General features: G+C 43.3%; 1 long non-coding RNA gene across 4 annotated transcripts; it reads left to right on the top strand.

Moving 5' to 3' along the window:
• Positions 10,692-12,918, top strand: LOC109715992. 4 transcript variants are annotated; one of them, XR_002217809.1, is made up of 6 exons: positions 10,692-11,040; positions 11,158-11,245; positions 11,361-11,448; positions 11,520-11,650; positions 11,739-11,822; positions 12,704-12,918. It is a non-coding gene; the product is annotated as an uncharacterized LOC109715992 (long non-coding RNA). The 4 variants fall into 4 exon arrangements; XR_002217811.1 differs by having other exon boundaries at positions 11,324-11,448; XR_002217810.1 differs by having other exon boundaries at positions 11,317-11,448.

Below are 15,523 nucleotides of genomic sequence, written 5' to 3'. Positions count from 1 at the left end.
GGTTTAATTAGAGCTCTGCATAATTAAAAGGGCTACGGCTCCTTGCGCAATCCGCACCATAATGCCCTTCCTGCGTAGCCTCCGGCACAACCTCTTAGGCCCTTTAATTTAAGCTCCTTCTTAATTAGAGCATGGCTTAATTTCAATGCCCCGGCTTCATTAATTTTGGCCGCGGCTTCTTGCTCGTACGGAACCAAAATGCATTGCTTGGCTTAATTAGAACGTGGCATCTTAATTTGGTCGCGATATCATTAACTTGGCTGTAGCATGTATATATAATACATGTCTCATAACTAGAGTCTAATTCTAATTATATTAGAATTACACTTCTAATTATAATCCATATATGCCAAATTAAATCTAAATAATATCTAATCCCAATTAGATTAGGATTTATCCTCAATTTAGATAACTACAAATCTAAACCAAATATAACAATCTCTACATTGGTTTAATTTGCAGTTTAGCCGTCGCTATGTCGAGGTCGCCACAAAACTCCACCTTGAATTTAATTCGCCTCAATGCTCCTTAACGCTCCGTATTCCATCTTCTCCAAACACCCCATAGGGCCTCAAGTGCTGCTAACTGCCACCAAGTCCAAACAATGTTTGAACTTGGCAATCGTAAGGGATTTAGTAAGCATATCCGCCGGATTGTCCTCAGTATCAATTTTCTTAACAGTCACCGTGTGTTTCTCAATCACATCCCGAACAAAGTAAAATTTTACGTCGATGTGCTTTGTCCTCTCATGAAATATTTGATCTTTAGACAAATGAATAGCACTTTGACTGTCCGAATAAACAATCGTCGGATCCCAATAAGAAGTAAGCTCTCCAAATAAGCCTCTTAGCACATAGCTTCCTTCACACCTTCTGTCATAGCAATATATTCCGCCTCCGTCGTAGACAAGGCGACAATAGGTTGTAGTGAAGCTTTCCAACTAACTGCACATCCGCCAATAGAGAATACATAACCTGAAAGTGATCTCCTCCTATCCAAATCACCTGCAAAATCTGAATCAACATATCCGACCACACCATCCTTACACCTCCCAAACTCCGAACAAGTGCTAGTGGTACCTCGTAAGTATCTCAAAATCCACTTAACAGCCTGCCAATGAGCCTTACCAGGATTGGTCATATATCTGCAAACCATGCCACTGCGTAGGAGATGTCCGGCCATGTGCAAACCATGGCGTACATGATGCTCCCGACAACATTAGAATAGGAAACATGTGACATGTACTCCCGTTCATCATTAGACTGCGGTGATGCCTCGGCGGAAAGTCTGAAATGCGCCGCAAAAGGAGTGCTCACCGATTTTGCCTCTGTCATCCCGAAACGCTTTAAAATCTTCTCTATATATTTCTCTTGTGTCAAATGCAGTAGTCCTGACTTGTTGTCCCTCTTAATTTCCATACCAAGGATTTTCTTAGCAGCACCTAGATCTTTCATCTCAAACTCACCCTTAAGTAAAGCCTTCAATTTATTTATCTCAACTATGTCGCTGGAAGCAATTAACATATCATCGACATAGAGCAACAAATATATGAAAGATCCCTTATCAAGCTTTCTGAAATACACGCAACTGTCACGCTTGCTTCTGGAATATCCGTGACCTGTCATAAAGGAGTCGAACCGCTTATACCATTGTCGAGGAGACTGCTTTAAGCCATAAAGCGATTTCTTTAACAGGCAAACATGGTCCTCCTTCCCTTCAACAATGAATCCCTCCGGCTGTTTCATATAAATTTGCTCCTCAAGTTCTCCATGCAGAAAAGCTGTCTTAACATCAAGCTGCTCAAGATACAGGTCATTCATGACTACTAACGATAAAAGAACACGAATAGAAGTATGCTTTACGGCGGGTGAGAAAATATCATTAAAGTCCACACCTTCTACCTGACTGTAGCCCTTAGCAACTAAACGAGCTTTATACATTGTATCTTCCACGCCGGGGATTCCGTCCTTTTTCTTGAAGACCTACTTACAGCCGACAATTTTCTTGCCTGTAGGCGGTTTTACCAACTCCCATGTGCGATTCTTATGGAGAGACTCCATCTCCTCATTCATCGCCACCAACCACTCTGCAGAACTGGCACCTGAAATAGCTTGATTATATGTGGAAGGTTCACCTTCTTCTTCTGTGTCTTGTTGTAAGGACTGAGATTTTGACAGTGCAACTAAACTCTCTATTGATGATGTTTATGTGTGTAATTTAATTACATAAGCACTCGTCAAGTTTCAGGAGAAAACGAGTTAGAACGGAGAAGTTACGCGATCTTTATTTTTCACTTAAGTGAATAGTAACTTGGTTTTTCCGGTGAAGCCACGTTGTGAAGTTGGCTTCAGGCTCGTATCGGACTCTGTTCATAGCAGTCCAATAGCTCGTTTCGACGGGTTCAGCTATTTTGGAACTACTGGCGCTGACGAAATTTGAGTTTGAAGCACGGATTTCAAGAAAATTCAAAAATACATGTTTTATATGTATTTGTGCGTAGTTTCTTCTATTGGAGAGTTGGAACGGTTCTCGTCGCGAATCCGCGACCGATCGAGATGAACCAAAATGGTAGGTTTGTGGTCTCCGTGGTGCTGATTACACTGGTGCTATCCGTTCGCAAATCTGAAGGACGGATCTGCGGAGATGGCACGTTGATCGAGGAGAGGTCGGCGATGGCAAAACAGTAATTTCGCAAAAGTCGCAACATTTTATGTACCGTTTTACGCGAGATTGCACGTGGAGGGGTATTCTCGCGTTGTTCACGCGCTGTGAGGGATTCAGTTTGAAATACTGAGGTTTTGCGGGCTAACTCGCAAATCGGCACCTTGGTATATATAGAGCTTTTAGGGTTTTTGATCTACCTAACCCTAACCCTAGCCCCCAACTGCCCTAGCCGCACCCTGCCACCTTCATCCCTCTTCCCTGCCCTAGCCGTACGCCTCCCGGCCGCCGCCGATTGATCTCTGGCCAGCCACCACCACTTCAGCCTCTTTTCTCCCTATCCATCTCTATCTCTCTCTTCCTCTCGGGTTGAGGACAGATCTAAGACCGCATTTGCATCCCTGTACCCTGCCAGCATCGCCCCGACCTCGTCGGAATCTCCCCCGCCGGCCACCGCCGCCCCGAGCGCCGCCGCTGCCACCTAGACCGGGTGCTGCCACCCCGGATCTGCTCGGGACGAGCAGACTTGGCAGTCTCTCCTTCGCGCTGCCGCCACCTTGGCTCGGCCGCGACGCCTCCCCCGGAGCCCGGCGACCCCTGCGCGCCGGCAGCCACCGCCCCTGCTGGCCGCCGCCGCCACCTCGGCCAACCCGCAGCCACCCCAGCCTACTCGGGCTAACCTTGGCCTGCTTCCGCCCCGCGCACCGGTGCCGCCCGGGAGCCACCGGTGCCACCTCCCTCCTCCTCCTCCAGCCTCTGGGGACCTGCCGCCGTCGTCCCCGAGGAGCCCCGGCCGCCGCCATGGCCGTAGCTTCGCTGGAATCTGAGCCCTAACTGGTGTGGGATTGCCTTGTTCGGCCGCCGCCGCCGCCGCTTCCAGCCGCCACTTGAGGTGAGCTTGGAACTCTTCTTCTCCCCCGCAACCTTCCCTGGCCCGCGCGCACCCCGCCGGTAGCCGGCCGGAGCAAGCTTGCTCCGGCCAAGCCCGAAATAGGGCTTATTCTGGATGGTTTACTGTTCCGAGCAACCCGAGCCTCCCCGATCTCTACGGAAGGGAGCACGATGATCATGGCAAATTGCTGATCATCGTGCTCACCTTTGATTCTGTCGCGGAGACTCCGTTCTGTTGTTTTGGCAGTGCCGACCCCGTGGAGCCTTTTTGGCTGCTGTTTCTGGATTGTGTGTGTTGTTCCGGCGATCCAAGGCTGTTCCAATGCCTCCGGAGGTGAGCACGGTGATCGATGGTCAGTGCTGATCACAGTGCTCACCTCACTTTGGATCAACAGTGCCCGGTTAGCCCTGTTTGGCGCGCTTTTCCCCGACTGCGCGCTGTTCGCTGAACCTTCAGGTTGCTCCCGCGCTTCCCACAGTGAGCCGTTGTCTTCCGGATCATGAGCACGGCCTACGGTACATCGAGACCAAGCAGTACATGTCTCGGCGGACCTTAGAAGTTCTCGGTTTGCGTGAACGAGCCACTTAATCGCCCAATTTACATAAAATGATAGGATTTTATGTAAATTGAGGGGCTTTTGTGCAATTGTACACCTTGTGGCTACTGTGGGCAGTGCATGTGTGTGTGTGGTGACCTCTGGACTGATTGTCCATAATCCGATAGCCTTCGCGAAAATCGAGGAGTCGATTTCGGCGCGTTTTTCGGCGAAATTATTGCTCGGCCTTGTTGGCTGGTCACCATCATCATTTTGTGGGTTCGGTGATGATGGGTGAGCGACGGTGGGTTCCGGTGTCGAAATAGACACTTTCGGGAACCCGGATTCGTACAATTATCCGGCGATAATTGTGTAGTGGTGTTATCTTGTGTTTGCCGCCAAAACATCCAAATTGGAGTGTTTTGGGGCAGCAGTTGACTCGTGACACGAGTCGGTGAGTTTCGGGACACTTAGTGGGTCCCGACGGCGTCCCGGTGTGGTTTTCGGGACTTTCGGCGAGTTACGGTAATCGGTATTGGAAAACCGATCTTCATGAAATTGTTTGTGGGGTTGTGGATATTGTGGTTATTAGTGGTGGGTTAGATACTAACCCGGTGGACCCTCTATAGGTCCTGTCGACATTCTTTTGCAGTCAGGAGACAGACGCGACATCCTTACAGGTGGGTACTTCGATCCGACGTCAGTACAGTGGTGCACGCTTGGTGATGGTTTCTTACCCTTACTCTTCTGTTGTTACTATCGCATAGTATATTGAGCCTTGCACTCTTGTTTATTCGTTATACTCTACTCGTTGTTTGCGTGCTTAGTATCCTGAGTAGGAGTAGAGTAGTTCTATCTTCATGCGTATCTCTTGACCTACTTGGTCTGTTGTTGCATTCAGTATCTGTTGACCTAGTTGGCCGGTTGTTGCATTCCGTATCTGTTGACCTAGTTGGTCGGTTGTTGCATTCCGTATCTGTTGATCTAGTTGGTTGGTTGTGCATTCCGTATCTGTTGACCTGGTTGGTCGATTCTCGTACTTCTTATCAGGGACCTTGTTGGTCAGTTGGACTCTGTGGACCTTGGATCCAGGCAACACATCGACTCTCTTGTCATGTGTTTTGATCTGGTTGATCGTGGTTTGGCGTTGTACGCCTTTGTTTCTGGCTTCGGCCTAGGCACCGGCTTCAGTCGGTTTTGTATTGAGCATACCAGCATGATTTAGTCACAGCACTTGGGGGTATTCACGACACCGGGTCAGTTTGGCCACAGACCGGAGGTGTGCTTATCCGGATAAGTCGTCCTGTGGGGCGGGTGAATCAGGTCGGTGCAGTTCAGTGACAGGCAGCGCTTGAGGTCTGCGGACCAATATAGCAGGCATCAGATTGGGTACAGTTTTGGTTTGGTTACCTTGAGGCATACTTGGCTTTGTATTCCTTACAGTAGCAGTATTGTTTATTGCTTCCTCTTTATCTGTTATAGCTATTGTAGTTTCTTTATATCAGCATCAGTATTTGTTTACCATATTGTTATATATCTCTTCCTGATCCAGTAAGTACTCCTCGCCTCATCGGCTTGCGGTACCCACTGGGAGAGGAGACATGTTTACATGTTCTCACCTCCCCGACCATTTTTCAGGTATTGCGAGTGGTGAGATGTGAGACGAGACGTGAGACACGTTCGTAGCAGTCGATAGAGCTTCCGCCCCGGTTTGTTCAGTTTTGCTATTACTTTCATTATTTCGTATTATTTGACTTAGATAGTTATTGGTTCAGTTTGTTATTACAATTGTGTAATCTGAATTTCTAAAAATTGATAAAGGATTTACGGTTTTGAAAAGGAAAAATAGTTTTCTACCTCTCGTAGTAGCGTGTTTTAAAAAGAAAAGGTTTTCGTGTGGGAAACAGCTTTCAAAAGGTTTTTCGTAGTTTTCATAACTTAGTATTTCAAAACCCGTTTCTAGTTAGAAACGTTTTAACTAATAGTCGTGGAATTATGAATTGAGCTATGAATGGTAAATCTGTGATGAATGGTGAATGAATAGTGATTGTTGTTTATTCATTATGGTGGTTGTATCCTGGTTATACTCTTGTACTTGTGCGACGCCGTGCAAATACAGGGGAGACTCTGTCCGTGTGAACAGTGGATTCCCTGTATTTGTGGCGGATCTGGCATACCCTAGGGTCAAGTTTTCAAAAAAAAAAAATTCTGTTGTGTTTTAACCAAAAAAGGACTCCGGGGCGTGACACTTGTGCCACTGAAAGAGCGTACGCAACCATATCTTCATAACCGTATCTCTGCGGTGGTTTAATCTGTCTCCTCGCTCTGCCTGTAGCAATGCTCTGCCTCTCAACTTGTGGGGTTTCAGTTACTGAGGTGTTTGTCGACTGAACTTGTTCTGACTGAGAAGAATCCTGCGACTGAACTATACCATCTGTCTCTACCTCCACCTGCTTGCTAGCACTCGGGGTCTCATCTGAAGAATTACGGTTATGATATAATATAGCAGATTAATCAAATGTGACATCTCTACTAATGATTAATTTAGACGATTCAGGACACCACAATCTATATCCATTAACCCCTGATGCATAACCAATAAAAATGCACTTTTTAGCCCTAGGTTCTAACTTGCCTTCATTGACATGAATTTAAGCAGGACAACCAAATATTCGCAAATTAGAATAATCAGAAGGGCTGCGAGACCATACCTCCTCCGGAGTTTTGCAATCAAGTGCTGAATGTGGAGATCGATTCACCAAATAGCATGCCGTAGAGATCGCCTCTGCCCAGAAACTCTTCGCTAAGCCAGCATTAGAGAGCATACAACGGGCTCTCTCCAAAAGAGCTCTATTCATCCATTCGACCACCCCGTTCTGCTGTGGAGTATGCTTAACGGTCTTATGTCGAACGATCCCTTCATTCTTGCAAAATTCTTCAAACTCCGACGAACAGAATTCCAAACCATTGTCGGTCCTTAATCATTTGATCTTCTTTTCAGTTTGCTTCTCAATCATGACTTCCACTGTTTGAAATAATTAAACACCTCATCCTTACTTTTCAGAAAGAACACCCACACTATATGAGAATAATCGTCAATAAAAGTCAACATATATCTAGCACCACCATGAGTAGGAGTACGAGAGGGTCCCCAAAGATCAGAATGGATGTAGTCCAGAGTACCTTTTGTTCGGTGAACTGCGGCCCTAAAGCTGACTCTCTTTTGTTTGCCAAAAACACAATGCTCGCAGAAGTCCAACTTTTCTAAACTCTGACTACCAAGTAAACCTCTCTCGCCCAACTTTATCATACCATATTCACTCATATGGCCCAGTCGCATATGCCATAATTTGGTGCTATCCGAATCTGACATAGAAGAAGAAGTCACCGCTGCTGAACCTGTCACAGTGGAACCCTGTAGAACATATAACATGTCGGACAAGTTGGCCTTCATCACTACAAGATTCCCTTTAGCGACCTTCATTAATCCATCAGCTGAAGAATACTTAAAGCCTTTAGTATCAAGTGTACCCAATGAGATCAGATTTTTTCTCATATCCGGAACATGCCGAACCTCAGATATAGTCCTCACTACTCCATCGAACATTCGTACCCGAACAGTGCCAATTCCAATAACTGTGCACTTAGAGTGATTTCCCATCAATACATCTCCACCTTCAATAGGCATGTACGTCGAGAACCATTCTCTATGTGTACAGATATGAAAAGAACATGCGGAGTCCATAAGCCACTCATCCTGTCTGCGTGTCTTATCCGTAACTGTAAAGACGATATCATTTTTATCTGATTCTCCTGCTGCAACACTTGCTTCTGCTTCAGTATTGGTGTTTTTCTGACCTTGATTTTTATCACCGTTATTCTTCCGCTGCTCTTTATTTTTCAACTTGAAACAATCAGCTTTTATGTGACCCTTCTTCTTACAATAACCACAAATCAGATTCCTGTGCTTTGACTTTGATCTAGATGTACCTCTATTACCGGAACCCTTCTCCCGAGACCTCCCTCTAGCGACCAAACCTTGTCCTGAAGCTCCACCTGTCTCGTTGCTTATCTGCATGTCAATTCTCTCTTTTGAAAGTAAAGAGGATTTAACATCATCGAGACATAGAGTATCTCGTCCAAACAAGAAAGTCTCACGAAAATTCTTATAAGAGGGCGGTAGAGAACATAATAATAAAAGGGCTTCATCTTCCTCCTCGATTTTAACATCTATCGAGCGGAGATCCATAATGATAGAATTAAATTCATCTAAATGCGACTTAATAGAGGTACCTTCCGCCATGCGCAACATGAAGAGACGTTGCTTCAAATATAACTTGTTGGTGAGAGACTTCGTCATATAGAGAGACTCCAATTTAAGCCAAAGCCCTGCAGCGGTCTTTTCATCCAAGACCTCGCGCAATACCTCATCGGATAAATATAATTGTATTGCCGTAAGAGCTTTATCATCAATCTCCTCCTTTTGCTCCGCCGTCAATAAATCAGACATCTTTTCTTTTCCCAACAGTGCCTTCTGCAATCCTTGCTGCGTCAATATAGCACGCATCTTGACTTGCCATATGCGAAACTGTTGGTCCTGTCAAATTTCTGAATCTCGAATTTCGTCGTCATCTTAATCCTCAAAGGGAATAGAAAGGCTCTGATACCAGTTTGTTAAAATCGGAACGGCGAAAAAGAGATCCAGAAAATAATTTAATGCAGAAAAAAAAGATAAGGAAAGAGTACACTGATATTTACGTGGTTCGGCTAACGGCCTACGTCCACGGGCGAAGACGGAGCAAATATTTTATTAATGTTGAAAAGGCGGAGTACAAAATTGAATCTCTCAAAAGACCAAAACGTAATTAGATCCGAAACGCCGCAACAAGCAACTCCAAGAAACAGCTTCTTTCTCAAACCCGTACGGACCAATAAATGCCAACTCACCACCAATGTGCATGGTTTAATTAGAGCTCTGCATAATTAAAAGGGCTACGGCTCCTTGTGCAATCCGCACCATAATGCCCTTCCTGCGTAGCCTCCGGCACAATCTCTTAGGCCCTTTAATTTAAGCTCCTTCTTAATTAGAGCATGGCTTAATTTCAATGCCCCGACTTCATTAATTTTGGCCGCGGCTTCTTGCTCTTACGGAACCAAAATGCATTGCTTGGCTTAATTAGAACGTGGCATCTTAATTTGGTTGCGGCATCATTAACTTGGCCGTAGCATGTATATATAATACATGTCTTCTAACTAGAGTCTAATTCTAATTATATTAGAATTACACTCCTAATTATAATCTATATATGCAAAATTAAATCTAAATAATATCTAATCCTAATTAGATTAGGATTTATCCTCAATTTAGATAACTACAAATCTAAACCAAATATAACAATTTGAAAACAAATATTCTATCTCAATGTTAACTTATTTGCTGCTTCTTTTTCTGACTGCGATGCATCGCAAGCTAACCAAAAATGACAAAAATATAAAGAGTCCGTCCGTTGGGGAATCTAATTACGGAAAATTTATGTTTAAAAAAGATATAACATGACCATGATACCTAAAGAAGCAGAGTTTCTCACACATTATAGAAATATTGACTCAATTGCACAGTTTCTACTGCTACATAAAAGGTATAAATGTAGGGAGATCCCCTCAATTGAGACCTCCTTAACTTTTATTTTATTTTTATTTTTTCGGAATCAAGTGATTTTAGCTAGATAAATAAATTAGAAATCTTGCCAAATTGATTGACAACTCAATCAAATTTAACAGTTTAAACTACTTATATAGTGCATAAAAACCACATTAAATAATACGAATAGCTAAAATGAGCCGTGAAATTTAACAAAATTTTTAACTTAGTTTATTATAAAAACTCGATTTAAACAAAATTAGAAGTTAAATGGATGCCATAAATAATTGAAGAAAGACTAGAGTTGTGGAGTCCCGAAAGGATTGTAATCTCTACAACTCCTCGTCGAAGGGGTACAAAAGAAGTGTTGGGGGGGGGGCACTTTGAGAGGTTTAAATATGACATGGACTAAATTAAATAAATAAGAATGCAAATGGATTCGGGTCAGCAGAGCTACTGCCCCGGTCCGTCCTCAATGGAGCGGTAAATGGGGGACAAAAATAAAGAAAAAAAAATCCGTTTGAATCTGCTCTGATCCGCTAAGAAAATGGAGTAGGAGGTGGGGATTCCTTCCTTCCCTTGATTCGCCTAATTCGCTAAATATTCATCAAAATTCGCTTCCCTTTCAATCTATCATGATTCGCTATAAGAAACGAAGCGGGAGGCCCCTCCTGCCTCTGGATCCGCCCCATTTACATCTCCAAATAAGTAATGATTTTTTTTTTTTTTGAGAAAGCCAAATAATGAACTTTAGATGCTGGAGCATGCACAAATAAATGTGTAAGGGGGAATATATAATAAAAAGATACCTGTGCTATTTGGCAAATAATGAGGTGTAGAGACCGGGAATTTTAGCTGAGGCTTGTCGACAGCTCTGGAGAGTGTCGGGTCAAGTCCGGGTCGCGTTGGCGCGAAGTGGACGCCAAACGGGCCTTGTGGGAACTTGAGAGCAGCGTGTATCTTGAAGATCTGCGAAATAGCAGATTTTCAGTGAGCTGTACCGGTACACTTTGACAGGTATGGTGCTGTTTGACTTTTTCCTCTCTAGTCTTGTCACCACTTTTCCCCTTACCTTAAGAGCAGGGAGGAGAGAGGGGGGAGGGCTTCTTCCTCCTCTGCTGTGCTTCTTCCTCTTCCCCCTTGGCTGAGTAGAGGTGGTGGAGGAGCTCAAGGGAGAAGCTCAAGCTTCGTCGACGACGCGCCGCGGAGCGGATCGAGGGTGCTTTCAACATTGTGACGCTGCGAGGAGGCCGGGCGACTGCTGTCCCTTACCATCCTCGACGTGGTGCTGCTCCCAGGGCGGTTGTCGAGGTGAGTAGGCCACCGAAATCCCTTCGGTTACTTCAAACTACTCCATTATCGAGCTTCTCTGCTGCTGCTGCTGATTCCAGTGTCGACTGTTGGCGTTTTGGCTTGTTCTCTGTGTAGGAGCGTCGGATCGCGGTGATTCTTGCGTCATTGGATCCGGGACTTCGAGACGAATCCAGAGGATCCTTACTCGCCCGATTTGGAGAAGGTTTGCCCTGTAGAAACCCCTTTTTACTGAGCTGCTGTTTGCCGAGCAGATTCTGAATTGCTGAACCGTAGTTTCCAGCGTCGACGCTCAGTGTTTTGGCTTGTTCTCTGCGTAGGAGCGTCGGAATTCAGCGAAACTTGATTTACTGGATTCGCGGCTTCGAGACGAAGATTCTGAGCCCAAGATTGGAATTTTTAGATGAGGTTTACTTGCTCGAAACCTAGTCCTATTGCGCTGCTGTTTGTCGAGCAGAATCTGAGGTGTTGATCTGCAGATCCCAGCGTCGGCCTTCGGTACTTCGGCTCGTGCGCGACGTAGGAGCGACGGATCGCGACGAAATCGGGTTTGCTGGATTCTAGACTGCGAGAAGAATCCACAGAGTCCAAGTTTGCTGGATTTGGAAAGGTTAGCTTGATCGGATTTAAAGGTTTCTCAGCCACTGTTTTTCGGACAGTTTCGTGGATTGAGTCATCCATGGTCTTATTTTCCGCAGCAGGTGGATTCGGTTTTGAGCGGGACGCGTTGGGTTTTCGCGGACTCGGCCACTCTCTTCGTTGCCAGGAGATTAGCGATCGAGGTGGGTTAATCATCGGCTTTTCATCCTAAGCGCATAATAGTCGACAAGTATAATTTCAGCTTTTGACTAGTATATGATAGCTCGAATTCATGGATCATAGTATGTTAAATCTGAGTTTTGGAGCATGTTTAGCAAGTATTTAAATTATACATGTTGGACGTGGACTTGACTTAGGAGAAAACCACGGTTTGATCGTCATTTGTATTACACTACCAGATTTAGCTCTAGGAGCCGTACTGTGCGGTATCGTCGCGGGGGAGTGTGACGGATACCCAGGGTAGTGTAGCTTATTTCCACGCTCGTGCTGTGGATGCCGAGCTTTGTTACAGTAGAGTCAGACCGTTGGTGTTGTCGGGGACCGTCGGGGGTTGACGGTGGGCCCAGATTACTGTTTTGGTTACAGATTGTGCCAAGGGCACGAGGTATATTGGTGGTTAGACCCTGTTTATTTGAATTATGCCTGTGAGAGCTTGATTGAGCTCGACAGAGATACGCTTGCATACTCGGTTGGTTCGCGCCCACGAGTGCCGCTCCGGAGTCTGGCTTAGTGCTTTTGCGTTGGTGTCGCTGTGTCCTAGTTGTTGGACTCGCTCTCCACTAGCTACCCCAGGGGTAGTTGTTAGTGTAGCTTCGACAGGCGGGACGGGTGTATCACAGTCCCACGTAAAATTGGGTCAGTTTTTACTTGTTCTACAGAGGGTTGTACTAGAGCAGGATAGCATAGTGGTATCTAGCTGTAGAGTGTTTCCAGCTTTTCCTTACTTTTCTTGCTTACCCTGTAGACTTAGTGGGTTGACCGATGAGGTTTAGGGCGGCACCCACTGAGGACTACTTATTTTTACAGTAGTTCTCACGCCCCTTTTCTTCCACCGTTGTCGCAGGACCTTCGGTCTCGGCTGCTGCTCCTTCTGAGGCGGATCGCGGCAAGGGCGTCGCGAGCTAGAGCCCTTCCCGACTGGTGCTGAGTTAGCAGTTTTCCCCTACTGCAGGTAGTGTGCTCGTGTTTTGGGAGCTATGTACATATTTGTGAACTCGTTGGAGCGAGTGCTTTTGTATAGAGATTTTTGTATGTATATAGACTCGTTCTTTCTCTACCTGTTCAGTTTGTTTTAGTTTCAGCTCTACGCTACTGTTCGTAGCCTTGTGTGTTGTACAGGTACTGCTACGCTTCGTATACAGGAAAAATTTCTTGTATACGGCGATTTGTCGGCGTGCCCGGTGATCGTGCAATCCGGGGCGTGACATGAGGTGCCCATCTACTCCCCAACCATGGCAAAACCCTAGAAAAGAGAAAAGCTCTATGATGATGATGATGATGATGATGATGGTACCTTGTTGAATAACACATTTCTTTTCCATCTCTGTTGTGGATGAGAAAATCAAGGAACAAGGAAGGAGAAGCAGCAGCAGTAGCAGCAGCAGCAGCAGCTTAGGGAATATATGTATATATATACATATACATATACATATAAATACGAAATAAATAAATTTGCATTGAAAGAGAATTTGGATGCTTATTTTAGTATATAGTTGTTGATGATTATGGAAAGAAGAATCTACTCAGAAGAGACGGAATACAATTTTACTATCCTGCCGTAATACTTTGCGTTAGCATTCCTGTGTTCACATTAATTAAATGCAATATAGCCAGCCCCCCTGATGCTACTTTCAATTTCATATGCACTGTCAAAGGGTTTGGTGGTTGGTATTCGAGACCCAAGTTCGAATCCTAGTTGATTCACATTTCCAGCTAAGTTTATTTCTATATGAAATAAACGAAGCGGGTAGCATGCTACCTATCTCTAAAAAAAAAGAAAAGAAAAAAGAAGATAGGTGAATCAAAATAATTTGTAATTTAGATAAGTTTTATACATTTTTATTTTTGTTGGTTTAAATAAGCTAGCATCCTATCTTATGGCGGGAGGTTAGGTTGGACCAAGTCACGTTCGATATGGCGTGAGGCTGGGATTGAGCCAAGTCATGTTTAAAGTGGCGTGAGACTGATTGGGTCGAGTCATAGTTGAAACCCATGGGCGCGACGTTTGTACGCTTGAAGTGAACTGGTTGCGTATTTCTAACCGTTTGAACTTTTTAGATTAATGATTACTGATTAGTGCCAACGATCCGATAATCTTTACAATATCAATGATAAAAAAAAAAAATTAAAAGTGATTTCGAAATTTTTTGAACTGCAACGCTCAATTAGGGTTAAATGTAGAAAAAAACTTCAAATACCACGCATGTGATTTCGCACTCTCTCACTTTAATACTATGTGGTTATAGTGTATTATTTTTGTACCCGGTGGTTTTATTTTTTTCATTTTTTTATGCCCTCTATTAATTTTTTTGGTTAAATCAGTGACAAAGTTAAAACTAAAAGATACTAAAATAAATATTCGATAAACTATAGATAAGGTATCTAAAGTTTTTTTTATATATGATTTAATAAAAAATTAAAGAAAGGAATGACGAAAAGAAAAAAATTAATAAAATCACATGATATTAAATTAATATACTTTAAACTACGAAATATTAAAATAAAAAAAAGAAGAAATCACATAGATGATATTTAAAGTTCACCCTTAAATGTATGATAAAAGCCCCATAAAATTTTGTCCAACATAGAGCGCATGACCGTAGAGGCAAAAAAGCCAAAAACTAATATAAAGAAACGTGAAACTGAATTCGAAGTACAACGAGACATCGTGACGCATCCGTACCCGTCATTGTTGTTGATTTTTCCTTTGTTTCTTTTTTTTTATTTTAAATTAATGTTTTGGTTTTGTTATACTATTTTAAGAATCTGCTTGCGTGCTTTTAGAATCACGAAGGTCTCTATGCTATCAGGTTATTTTTGGTACTAGAATTTTTGAGTCGATGATCAACTTTGTTAGACTTGATATAGAATATTTGAAGTTTATAGAAAATAAATTTTATAATTTTTCGATATTATTTACTCAGTGATCGAAATGGCTCAAAATCAACGACTGAAAATAAAAATTTAACAAAAAAAATTAATATGACATTAAAATTTTAGTTCAAAAATATTAATCTTGTTTTATATAATGCAAAAAATTATCTATCAAACTTTCATATAATTTGAACATTTCTATACTGTTAAACTTGCGAACTGCTCACCATCATCATTAAAATTATTGATTTTGACCCCCTTCGATCACTATATAAATGATATCAAAAAATTATAAAATTTATTTTTTAAATACTTTAAATACTCTAGAACAAATNAGAGAGAGAGAGAGAGAGAGAGAGAGAGAGAGAGAGAGTCTGGCTACTATACTTTTATGAGTATCAGCTTCCTTATACTCATAAGTTTTCACCTGTTAAATCATACTATTCAACCATCTACCCACTCAACCCTAGGGGACTACTATCATTCTAAGTGGGGACCACCATCATCCTAACCACACATCCCATCAATCAACGGTCAAAAATTTATGAGTACAAGGGGGTGTATACTCATAAGAGTATATTAGCCCCAGCCTATATATATATAGGTTGTGGCAACTATACTCATATGAGTATAGAGCCCTTTATACTCATAACTTTTTGACCGTTCAGATAAAAAATGTGAGGTTAGGATGAGAATGGTTATGGTTAGCTTGATAGTGGGCCCTCTAGGGTTAAGTGGGTGGTTGGTTGAATAGTATAATCTAACGGGTGAAAATGATTAAAGAGTAGAT

This window comes from Ananas comosus, linkage group 10, assembly GCF_001540865.1.
Source record: "Ananas comosus cultivar F153 linkage group 10, ASM154086v1, whole genome shotgun sequence".
NCBI classification, from domain to species: Eukaryota; Viridiplantae; Streptophyta; class Magnoliopsida; order Poales; family Bromeliaceae; genus Ananas; species Ananas comosus.
Note: the sequence above shows the minus strand (reverse complement) of the source record. Positions and strands in the feature narration are given on the sequence as shown.